Raw genomic sequence first — 12,323 nt, forward strand, 5'->3', positions numbered from 1 at the left:
ACTTCGGCAGTCACACTCACACAAAACTTAAACGTCAATCAGTGGGGCGTCTCTGTCTAGATCTACCATGTTGCCCCAAAACTACTAATGCTACAAAACTATTCCTAGTATTAATGAATATGTTTATGTAACAGCTGTTTTCTTTCCTTCATTAAATTTTTTGAGATCAAATTATAGTAAGCAATTCATGCAGCAGGAATAATAGCCGGCTACATCTCCGTTTGCCTAGCAACCTCAGAATCCTATTTTGAGGGCTCCGATTCTTTTGCGTAACGCCTAGGTGATGCTCCTAGGTCCTTTTTTTTTCATTCCACTGTCAATGGACCTCATGTAGAGTTTCAGTGAGACAAGAGCGAGCACCACTGCACCCAGACTACTCTAATATCTCCTACATAAAATGGACCTGCTTTCTCTGTCTCTCACTTTGTCTGTCTGTCTGTTGTCCTTTTGTGTTGTGCTGTGTTGTTTATCCGCACTCCCACTCCCAGCCTACACTCACTCTCTACATGCTCTCCTTTGGTTCTCAAAATGCAATTCCATCAGCTTCTAATGGCTAAATTAGATCAGCGCCCAGTAGCCATTAGTGCTTCCATTTAAGGAGATCTATGCGGTCATAACGGCTACTTAGAGTTAATTAGGCTGCCTTTCTCCGTGTTGCCACCGGCCATAATGCGGCAAGATGGAGAGATTATTGAGTTTTATCACTCTTTTACCACGAGTTCCCCTCTCTCCACGTCCGTGTAGGCCACGAGAGAGGCGATAAAGCTGTGTCCTGAGAGCCGCTCTGGACAGATAAGCGCAGATGACAAAGACCATTGATTTTTCTTGCTGGATAAAACAAAGAGGGACTGTCTCAATGAATTGATCTGATTTTTGCACCTCCTTCATAGAATAATCTCAGGTATAACCAGGGTAATTGCATGTGTTTCCCTGTTCAGACGACTGATATGTCATAAAGGGAAAACATGGGTGAACTTGTCTTAATTTATTGTAGCTGATAATTGGATTTGATTAAAATGATGCCAAAACATGACATAGTTACAAGTATCTTGGCTTTTTGAAATCCTGAGTAGCAGTGCTGTGCGTCAGAATCCCAGCCCAGGCCTTATCTACTAAACATGAGGAGTGTCTCGGGACAAAGAGAATTTCAGAAACTGGAGGCACTCCGCTCCTCCCTCTCCTTCTTCCAGTGATGACATGACTGACAAACAAGGCAGCAGACACAGACACAGACACAGACACAGACACAGACGGAGACGGAGACGGAGATGGAGATGGAGATGGAGACGGAGATGGGGTAGAGCGAGAGGCAGACGTTCCCCTCAGATCTCCAGTCCTCCACCCACCGCTCACCCCAGGCACTGATTCCTCAGCAGTGGGCAAAATGAGGCCTGAATAATGCATGGACGCAGATTAATAGTGCTGCATGTTTGCACCACAGTACCACACAACATCCACAACGTGTGCTACACACTTACACACACACACACACACACACACACACACACACACACACACACACACACACACACACACACACACACACCTACACGTACCTGCACACACACACACACACACACACACACACACATTTCACACAGTCCGCTTGTTCTGCCATTTATAGTTTCTCGAGTTCAGATGCTGTCTGCTGATTCCCTTTGAGGTGCGTTACAGAGGAGGAGGCTTCTATTTCAGAGCTCTGCTGACCCCCACAGTCCTCCAAAACACAGCAGTTTTGATGTGCGCTGTGAATGACGAAGGCATGTTGCTGGAACGTTCAGGAACATTCTCTGGATTAAGCACGGAAGCTGTCAAGGAAAGGGATGAAACAAAGCAGTGAAGAGGCCAACGGAGCTGGGGCTGAGAGGATGAGGTGAGAGGAACACAAATCTCCTGCTTTAATCCACATCATTCCCTGGCAACTCCCACATCCGCCGAGTCAAACCCATCCACTTCCTTAATACCCCTGGCATGTAAACACTCATAAAGCCATCATTCCCCCCAGAACTACTGAGCTTTAAAACAGTGGTCGCACCCATGCAGAGAGCAGCTGCTCTTCACAACATTATGGCATATTCGATTTCCTCTCCCTCTCACGGCCCTTCTTTGCTCCCCTTATTTGCCTCTCTCTCAGCTTGTCACCGTGGCCTTAGTCAGCAACATGTCTGCTGGTTTGTCACCACGACCCGAGTCTACCTGTCAAGCAATCAGTGGGACAGATGGTAGGAAGAAACCACGCCTCAGATCAGAGAGGCTTTGAGTAAGGGGTCAACCATTTCACATAAACCAGAGTGGGCAGTGGAGACCATACATTATTAAAGAGAGAGAGAAAAAGTGTGTGTGTGTGTGTGTGAGAGAGAGAGAGAGAGAGACAGAGAGAGAGGAAGAGAGCATGTGCAAATCTTGTATGTGTATTTGTGTCTCTAACTGTCAGCATCCAAAGTGCTGGATTACTAAACTATACAGCGAGCAGTCCTCCCAGGCTGAGACATTATTTAACACAGCCATATAAGCACATTATTTAACACAGCCATATACAGTAAGCACAAAGTAGCAATAATAGCTAATAGGCAGCTCCTCAGGAAACCAAAGGGCCTTTTTCTCAGCCATGATGGTTTAATCCCAATTCCTTCTAAAGTTCCCCCAAGGGAAACATCTCTCCATGCCCCACGAGTCTCCTCCTGAGAATACCATCTTCATTCCTCATCTGCTAGTCGATGACGAGGAAAATGAAGCAAGCTAAGTATAGGTACGTCTCCCTAGAAGTGATGAATAATCCTGTCTAATGCTGCTGTTCTGATGTATTAAAGGAATGCGGCTTTGAAAGATAACACTGCAAGCCTGTACAGGGTTTCGGGGGGGTGAAAGCTGCATTGAGGGAAAACACACAGGCTTGACCTAAGGGCCGACAGCCCACTGGAGAGAGTCCAGAGCGCAGCTGCGGACGTCGCTCCCGATCTCAGGCTCCGCACGACACAGTTAGGGCTCCGCAGAAGGCAGAAGGCAGTCAAGCAGTCCATGTAGCTGTGCGCTACACACACATGTGTAAATCCCTGTGAGAGGTCTACATTAGGGCTGTGTGCTCGGATAGAGGATGCCGAGCATCTGGAGAAAATGCCTTCACGTGTTCACTTGAATGTCAGTATGCAGTGCCCAAACCCTATACAGTGCTGATAAACATCGTATCTCGTATTGGAAGCGGAGTGCTGTCCTCCCTCTGCCTCTCAGCGCCCACCATGTTTGGAGCATTAGAGACGGTACCTAGAGCAGTTCAGCGCTCCCATCCCCCCTGCTCACTCAATGGCCCAGTGCATACATATCAACTCAACACAAAAGGTTGAGTCACACCTCTTTTGGAGACAAAAGCCTTGACCTTAGCCACTGGTCTCTCTAGACTCTGGTCCACGGTGCAGCTCCACCACTGGTCATACCACAGTAGCCCCACCCCCAACCTGCCCCTGCCATTCCACCCTGCTCCTGTTTAAACTCAAGAGGAGGACAAGGGGTCATGAGAAAAGAAGAAAGCCGACGAGAGGTCATACTGGACAGGCTAACACATTCTCATTTTCTCCGTGGCTCGGACACAAGTGACACCTCTCTGTAGTGCCATATTGTTGGGTGGATGTGGCTTGAATAGGTTGATGGACATAGTTAGAATCAGCCTTTTTTTATCTCCACTGTTTATCCAGTGTTTTGCTGGTTCTTCACACAGATGCGAGACAGCGTGAGCGATTTGATGAGGCATTTGCTTGTTTGTGCCCCTGTGCAATTATGTGCTGTTGTGCCGTACGGAAATCTACTCAAACTCAGTGAGCAGTGGCGAGCACTCCGGGAAGTATTTTGTGTCAAGTGCACACAATGTTGCATCAATGTTAAATGAAAGTCAGAGTGAACGCGTTATACCGACAAGATTTCTGGTCTAGCTTGATGTCACTTTCTTGTACCGTGAGGGAACAAAAGCGGTTAGGGCCTAAATATTTCATGCTAAAGTTTATCTAAATATTTAATCCAAAGCACTGTTTCCCCATTTTTCATCTCGGCCATGGCCCATCGCAGCCCAACGCCAGTGCATCACATGCCAACACCAACAACTCAGCTGTCTAATGAAATAATTGCACATGTAACAACAGCGACATGCACTTTAAGTGTGGCCTTTAAATCACGCAGACTGCTGTATAAAGCCACTATAAAAGTGTGATCCTCCGTCAGCGAGTTTGAGTCACGCCTGTAACTGCCCATCCCAGGTCTCCAGCTCTCTGTAAATCACAGCAAATGGCTGGAGCGAGGAGTAATCACCGAACTGGACAAACAAAACAGCGAGCCATCATCAATCAACAGCACTTGGCCTGGCTCTTTATGTAATTAGTTGTTCGCACACGTCACTCCCACTCTTCATACATCCATCCGAGCACACACTCCCTATTTATTTGCACACAGTGCTTTTTATTAAGCACAAAAATAGGATTCAGTTCTGGAGGGAAGATTCACTGGTGTACAGTGAGTGGATGGAAGCTGCCTGCTTGCGTTCTTGACCCCTCCGTTGGTGCGGAGAGCCACGCAGAGCTGAGCCAGGATCACGTGTGTGTGTGTGTGTGTGTGTGTGTGTATGTGTGTGTGTGTGTGTGTGTGTGTGTGTGTACGTGTGTGTGTGTGTGTGTGTGAGTGTGTGTGTACGTGTGTGTGTGTGTGTGCGGGGCCCAAACACTGAAGTCACAGATGCATGTGGGCGGAAAGTTGGTCCAGCAACTCGCCGCATATTGATTTCCATCTTCCAGCATGGCGTTGCGTAACGCCTCTGACAGCTTCAAACCACTTCAGCCCCTTAAACGCTCCGCTGTGTGGGAAATTACGCTTTTCCAATACACAGAAATAAGCAGGATTTTCCCCCCCCCCAATTCTTGTTTTATTATTAATACCCGCGATGACTCGGCGTGACCTGGCCAGTTGCTCAGCAGGGCTGTGGAGGCGGTGACGTTGCATGGCTCATCTCTACACATAAGGCCAGTGATGATATTAGCAGTAGGGGCCCTGTGGCCAGCCTTTCCATTAGAGTCCCACAGCAGTGCGCAGGCTCATTCAGGTAAACAGGTTCTTTATTTCTCATTGTGTGTGTCCTCCTAATCACACACACTCGACTCCGTCAGAGTGGAACGCATGGAGAATCCATTAGAATTAAGAGTCTGCACACCCTGGGGCTGGTGGAGTATGTGTGTGTTTGTGTGTGTGTGTGTGTGTTTGTGTTTGTGTTTGTGTGTGTGTGTGTGTGTGTGTGTGTGTGTGTGTGTGTGTGTGTGTGTGTGTGTGTGTGTATGTGTGTGTGGAAGGCTGGGCGTCTTTCAGAAGCATCCACGAGTGTAACGAAGAGATTTCACCCGTGAAGAGAATAGTGGCAATCAGTTCATTCACATTAACGTGAGACAGTATAGATGACTTTGGGCCAGCAGGCAAAGTGAAACTGAGAGCAAGACAAGGAGGCAGCGGCAGAGATGTCGCAAAATAAAAGAGGGGAAGCAGACAGAAACAGGTTGGAATCCAGAACCTCTCCCCTTTTCTCTTTCTCTCTCCCCCTTTCTCTTTCTCCCTCTTTCTTTTTCTCTCCCCCTCTCCACATCTTTCCTCTTTCTCTCTCCAAATCTCTTTTTCTCCCTCTGATTAGGGGAAGGCCATCTGTCACTCAGTCTGCCTTGTGTGTGTGTGTGTGTGTGTGTGTATGTGTGTGTGTGTGTGTGTGTGTGTGTGTGTGTGTGCTCAGGTCAGGGGGCCAGAGAGCTGCAACCTGGTCATCGTTGGCCATGAGCGCATGTGCACACACACACACACACACACACACATACACACACACACACACACACACACACAGGAGTTTAAGACTCTTACTCAAGCTTTAATTAACTCCGAAAGGGCCTAACCACTTAAGCAAAAGTCCACCGGGGCCTCCCGTACTGTGCTGTATATTTATATATATATATATATATATATATATATATATATATATATATATATATATATATATATATATATATATATATATTACTGTCTGTTTTGGGGATGAGCTGCAGCTGTGGCTTCCTACTGTGTATGTGAACGTTCATCTAAGCAGATTTCTCTCCCTTCCTTAAGGCCCTCTTAAACAAAACTATGTCACACTAATCAACCTCAGCATCCACAGGGGGCAGAGCTCCCTATATGGCCATGGTCATGTTTTCAAACTCCCCCACGCCCTCTCTCTTCCTCTTGCTCTTCCTCTCCTCCCTCTGCTCGTACATCATCCTGCCTTGCACAGGGGTTACCTGGGAAATGAGTTACAGGGGGAGAGCTGTGTCCCGTGGTGTTGAATATGTAAATATCTCTGGCTGCCCGCCGCACCTGAGGGTGTAAATATTAACCTTTGTGGCTACTCCCAGACGCCCCTGCAACAGTGAGGCAGTAAAATGGAGTCAGAAGAGAATGGATCAAATTTCACCAAGAAAAAGCATCAAATAAGGGCGCAACGGGAAGCAGGGAGGTGTGATAATGGCCAAAATAAATGGACACAGCAACAAGGGCTGCTATGGACACTTGTCTGATACAACAACACACACACACGCACACACACACACACACACACACACACACACACACACACACACACACACACACACACACACACACACACACACACACATTCATATCCACTCACACAAACAAAGTCACTTCTGGAAACTGTGTGACGTTAAATGCCAGCTTTGACTTCAACTTTGAGGTGTGTGAGATTGCTAAGGATGCACCGGAGCCCAGGCGTGGGAGCAGGAGCAGAGAGAGAGAGACCCACGTTTGGAGCAGGAGCAGAGAGAGAGAGAGAGACCCGCGTTTGGAGCAGGAGCAGGAGCAGAGAGAGAGAGAGAGAGACCCACGTTTGGAGCCCAGCGAGGAACAGCTGCTCCAGGGACAACGGGGGGAGCCCTACATTATGTGCTTCAGCGGAAAAGAATGCAGTTTAATTAGCAGTAACCTTTCCAGAGCCCAGAGCTCAGTCACATGCGCCCTCCAGTACACGCACACGCACACCGACAAACACGCATCGGATCCTGAAACCGAAAAAAGCTGCCCGTTTTGAGTAACTGAAACTCCCTCTTAACATGACATCTGCCCACTGTTTTGTTTCAAGGACGCATGCAGAAATATTACAGCTTTAAACAGCTCAGGGGCTCACTCCAACTGTGCTGCCAATCTGTTCTCGGTACGGACATTCCCAGAAACCATGCCAGTGGCTCCATGAAGAGCACGCTCACACTCACGCTCAAGTCCTCCTGTGAAATCTTACCCAGTGATTCCCTTCTGCAAAGCAATAATAGCTACAGTGCACTTAGAACACTTTTTCTATCATTTGTTTATAGACACCAGTCTGGTACTTTTGAAAGTTGTATTAGGAGGAGTAAAAGTATATTGCCTCACCTCTCATGTAGTTAGTTGGTGTTTTGTTTTCTCCAGTTGCAATCTAGAGTTTTCTCCCCACAGTTCAGTGGAGAAATCTTGTTTGTTTTTGGCAGGAATCAAAAATCAGAAAAATATCCTTTGAGGTAAAGACTTCAAATGTTTGTGTTTTTGGTTTGGAGTTGTTGTCATCCGCTTGGCTCGTTCACGTGGAAGGCTCACAGCCAGGTGTGCACGCTCCAGGTGCAGCTCAGCAGCACTCGAGAGATCAGCTCTGGCACGATGAGAAAACTCCGTCGGAAAAATCACTGCGCAGGTCTAATCTCATTGTCAAGCGTGTGCAGGAAGCCGATCAAGCTCGAACAGAAAAACACACACACGTACACACACATTCACACACTCAGTAGCAAGCTGAAAGAAGGGCTTCCACAGAGCACAGATCTCCGATCCCAAGCTCAAGCGCTGTGGACAGGTTCCCCCCACAACTCCTGTCAGGAGTGAGCACTCCCACACACCACGCACAGCAACTCTCCAGCGTCACCAGCGCGGGTGCTCACACACAGATGCACGCATGGCTCACGAGAGAGAGAGAAAAGGGAGAATTGTCCTGGTTTATGCTTTCCAGCGCAGTCTTGCTGTGGCTGTTTACCTCTCTCTCTCTCTCACTCTCTCTCTCACTCTCTCTCTCTCTCTCTCTCTCGGTGTTTCTCTCTTGGTCCTGCTCCCAGACTTGGCTACTGTCTGTGTCTCGGCATGCTCTGTTCCCAGCTGCCGTGGGGGGGATAGACTGCCACAGCAGTGGTGGCCCCTCCCCCCACGCCGCCCAGCCCACCCTGAGCAGAGCCCACCCCCTCTCTCACAGCCAGTGGCAGAGCGGTTTGGTATTCACAACTCCTCCCCCAGCCCCTCCCCCAGCCCACCTCTCCTCTCTGTCTCTGCCTAACTTGCTACTAGACACTGGAGTGACCAGAGACAATGCAAACACTAACACCAGGTGGAAAACACACACCGCAACACATGCATAAATTGTGATGAAAGCACAGACAATATTTGGTGTTTGTGTGTGTGCTAACATCTAAGTGTGTGTGTGTGTGTGTGTGTGTGTGTGTTTGTTCATATGGTGTGTGTATGTGTGTGTACAGATGGGGTTACCTCTGTGTAATACACGAGTTGACAGGGGATGCAGTCCGACTGCGCTCTGACTCACCGCGACGTGGCTCTAAATATGCACATCTAGTTGAATTTCAACCAGAGAGTCAGACACAATAGGCACACGAATGAAGGCGCCTGACATTTTGTCATTAATTTGTGTGAGTGTATGCATCCATGCATATGTAATTGACGCCACTGGAGGAAGAAAACATCAAAAGGACTGAGCACACAAAATAAACAGAAATAATCGGCCCCCTCGTGGGATATGGCATAAAGGATCCGGCTATATAATGGCACTGATCAAAAACATGAAATTCTGGGGTCCGTGGTAAACAAGCGGTGCAGAATCATGAAACAAATTCCTCCTTTCATCTGACGGAGGAGCCTTTCAAATCCCAGGGGGGGGGGTGTATTATCCTCATTGTTAACTTGAGCTAGAGGGACATTCATTGCTTTTGCCTTGAACCTCGATATCGACATCCAGGGTCCCTACTTACAGCCGTGGGGAATGGAAGAATGGGATGTGTGCGGAGTGATAAAGTCACAGTTCTGTCCCTGTGTATCTGTATCTGTCCACACCTGTGTCTTTCTCACTCTGCGCCTCATTCACTACACCAGATCAACACAGGGTGCATGATCATCTCAGAGAGGAAAAGCTGGGATGCTTCACATATTCATAGTCCTGTCTCTCCATACTCTCTCCTTTTCTCTCTCTCTTTTTCTCTCTCTCTCTCTCTCTGTAGATGTTTTTATTTTTATTTATTTTTGTGTGTTGGGGCTTCTGCTTTTTAAATACTTTGTTCATTATTGATTGATTGAAGTTTTGTGCTGTTATACATTGCAATAAAGTACAATTTAAAATAAAATCTCTCTCTTTCTCTCTCTCTCTCTCTCTATACATGAGCTCTCCCTGTCTTTCCCTTTGTACATGTACCCTTCCCTGTCTAGTGTAAAGCGAGGGGTGGAGGAGGAGGAGGAGGAGGAGGAGGAAGGTGAGGGAGTGATTCTGGCCCATATGGGGCTGTCAGGGTGGCATCTGGCAGGGCAGGCTCAGAGGACAGGGCTGCAGGGCGAGGTAAAGAGTTAGCCAACACATGCTGACAGGGGAAGAGAAGAGAAGAGAAGAGGCGCTGGCGTTTGTCCCCAACCAGCCAAAGCATGACTATTCTGTTTCTGCCTCTCGCTGACACACACACACACACACACACACACACACACACACACACACACACACACACACACATACACACATCAAACAGGGCCACACACAGAAATGTAACATCGTCCCAACTGAGCCCTTGGTTCACTTTTACAGGTTTTTCTCTGGGAGCAGTCAGAAGACATTACTAACAGCAGGGCGCTCACAGACGTGGGCGATCTGGTTAAAGCACTTCATGCTCCAAAAAACCCGAGGCGCGGGGCCGAGGTCACACAACCCAGCAGCCAGCACTGAGCCACCTGCAGCTCACCTACCCCCTTTTACACACCCTCCAATAAACACACACACACACACCCCCATCCATCTCTCACTGAGCCGTGAAAGTGGGCAGTTTGTTGACAGCTGTTTGCTCGGACGGGGGGCTATTGATTGTGCCTCCAGGGACTGACCGTGTCCCTCGGGTCCTCATTTTGCAGCATGTGTCACAGCTCTGTTCACACACAGCTCACAGGTCGCAGCTTCACAAAACTCTCTCTATTTTCAGCTCCTTGGACTGGAAATGTGGGATTTGGTTTGGGGTGCCCCTCTCTCATTCAAACACGCACACACACTTTTGCACACACTCTTTCCCAGGCATGCTTTCGAGTTCCAGACGATCACTGAATATTTTATAAGCCCCGCATGGTGTGCACTGTCTGTTAATGGTTATCCTTAACATACGACCCCCAGATCAAAAGGCTGGGGCCTATGGCCCAGACGCTCTTATCAATAATTGAAAACCACAAGTCCAACATTACAAACCTCTACAATCCTTTGACAAGATACAAACAAAGAGCCAAGGGTCTGAATACAATCACTGAAAATATATTTTAACCATATTTATTATCAATGATGTTCAATCAAAAATAAAACTATTGATTCTACGTATCATTCAATGTGTTAGATATGGAGTACAAAATACAGACAGAAGCTCCGCTTGACGGAAAAGTCATTTAAAGTGGAGAATAGTATAATTACACGCATGTCTAAGATGATAGAGCTTTGACCGGCAACAATTACAGAGCTCACTTTCCTTTAGGAGTCTGGTAATGTTGGATGCTCTCTCCAGCACAAAGAACTGCACCAATCCTCTTTGACTTTAACCCAATCTGACTGATCTAAACATGGGATCCTGAGTCGGGGGGAAATACACTTGTGAGATATCAGAGACAGGGCAATGGTGTACTTGTCAGACGTCTATGTGTGCGCGCGTGTGTGTGTGTGTGTGTGTGTGTGTGTGTGTGTGTGTGTGTGTGTGTGTGTGTGTGTGTGTGTGTGTGTGTGTGTGTGTGGAGAGGGCATAGGAGACAAATAAAGCAGCTCCATGAGTGTGTGTTGTGTACTTGACATATGCATGAAGCAGGTGTGGAAGATAAACCTTTTAGCCATAGCATGCCAGACGAACCTTAACAACCCTCAAGCCTCATGTAAAATGTCGCTGGCAAGATTGGAAGCCCTTAATAGGGCCATGGCACAGGAAGGACTGGACTCCGCACACAATGCCCTGCTGTGATACACAAACCGTGTCCTCAATAAAAGGCAGAACAGGACACAACGTTACTGTAGCGCTGTGCAGAGAATGGCAGATTAGTCAGGGCACCTCTACAGATGCCTCCACACAGAGGACGGCATTGCACACTTCCACAATGGGATTAGCTCACAGGGGGCATAACCCACAGAAGGGGGCTGAGATTGTTTTTAATCTTGCCACCTGCAAGGTTCATAGTAAGCGCACATCCGGTACATAAAATACCAATATACAGCACTGAAGATTTGTATTGTTATATACCGGTAAGTATGTAAATACTACAAACAAATCAGTTCATAAATTGTCAATGCCAAACAGTCTACCCTACTAGTCTACCCTTCCTCTCCCCTTGGACCAATGCGTGTAGCAGATCCTGACCTACAAAAAAGGAACATAGCATCGGAATTCAATTTCAAATTTCATTTCATTTAAATGAAAAATCAACTCAGAGCAGCAATATCTCCTTTGCCCAGTCCATTATCTGCATGAGTTTGGCTGCTATCCTGGAGATACAATCATTCCATTTGATTAGCATTTATTCATTTATCAGACACTTTTTCAAAACAATTACACATGTCAATTATATTACAAAGACCATTCTCCCTAGAGCAGGGGTGTCAAACTCATTTTGGTTCAGGGGCCACATACAGCCCATCTGATCTCAAGTGGGCCGGACCAGTGAAATAATTGCAAAACATTCTTTGACAACTCCAAATCTCCAGCTTAGTTTTTTTCAGTAGGCTATGCTTTACCCTTCAGCCTACATTTGTAGCCTACATAATCACAAGGGATATATTAGATTATTACACATTTATTCAGAGAGGCCAATGAAATTGAAATAAAATGCATTTCACTCATAAACAACTGGTTTATTTTTATAGTTGAGTGGATAGGCTTACATTTTTACATCTGACCACCTGAACCAACTCACCACACTAAACTCAAGTGGGAGCTATGAAGAAAGTTAACATCCTGCCTTAAAAATGTAAATGTGCAAATGTATGAAAAATAAAATGAATTTAACAAACATAA

General features: G+C 46.9%; 1 long non-coding RNA gene across 1 annotated transcript in view; it reads right to left on the reverse strand.

Moving 5' to 3' along the window:
- Positions 1–8,148, reverse strand: part of LOC143126348 (uncharacterized) — a 23,349-nt gene extending 15,201 nt beyond the window's left edge. Inside the window, exon 1 of the long non-coding RNA XR_012987463.1 lies at positions 7,435–8,148. This is a non-coding gene — a long non-coding RNA (uncharacterized LOC143126348). The remainder of the gene's footprint in view (positions 1–7,434) is intronic.
- Positions 8,149–12,323: the final 4,175 nt, after the last annotated feature.

Source organism: Alosa pseudoharengus, unplaced genomic scaffold, assembly GCF_046254945.1.
Source record: "Alosa pseudoharengus isolate Yale_2024_CS ecotype anadromous, Long Island Sound unplaced genomic scaffold, YU_APseudo_1.1 YU_APseudo_1.1_scf_16, whole genome shotgun sequence".
NCBI classification, from domain to species: domain Eukaryota; kingdom Metazoa; phylum Chordata; class Actinopteri; order Clupeiformes; family Clupeidae; genus Alosa; species Alosa pseudoharengus.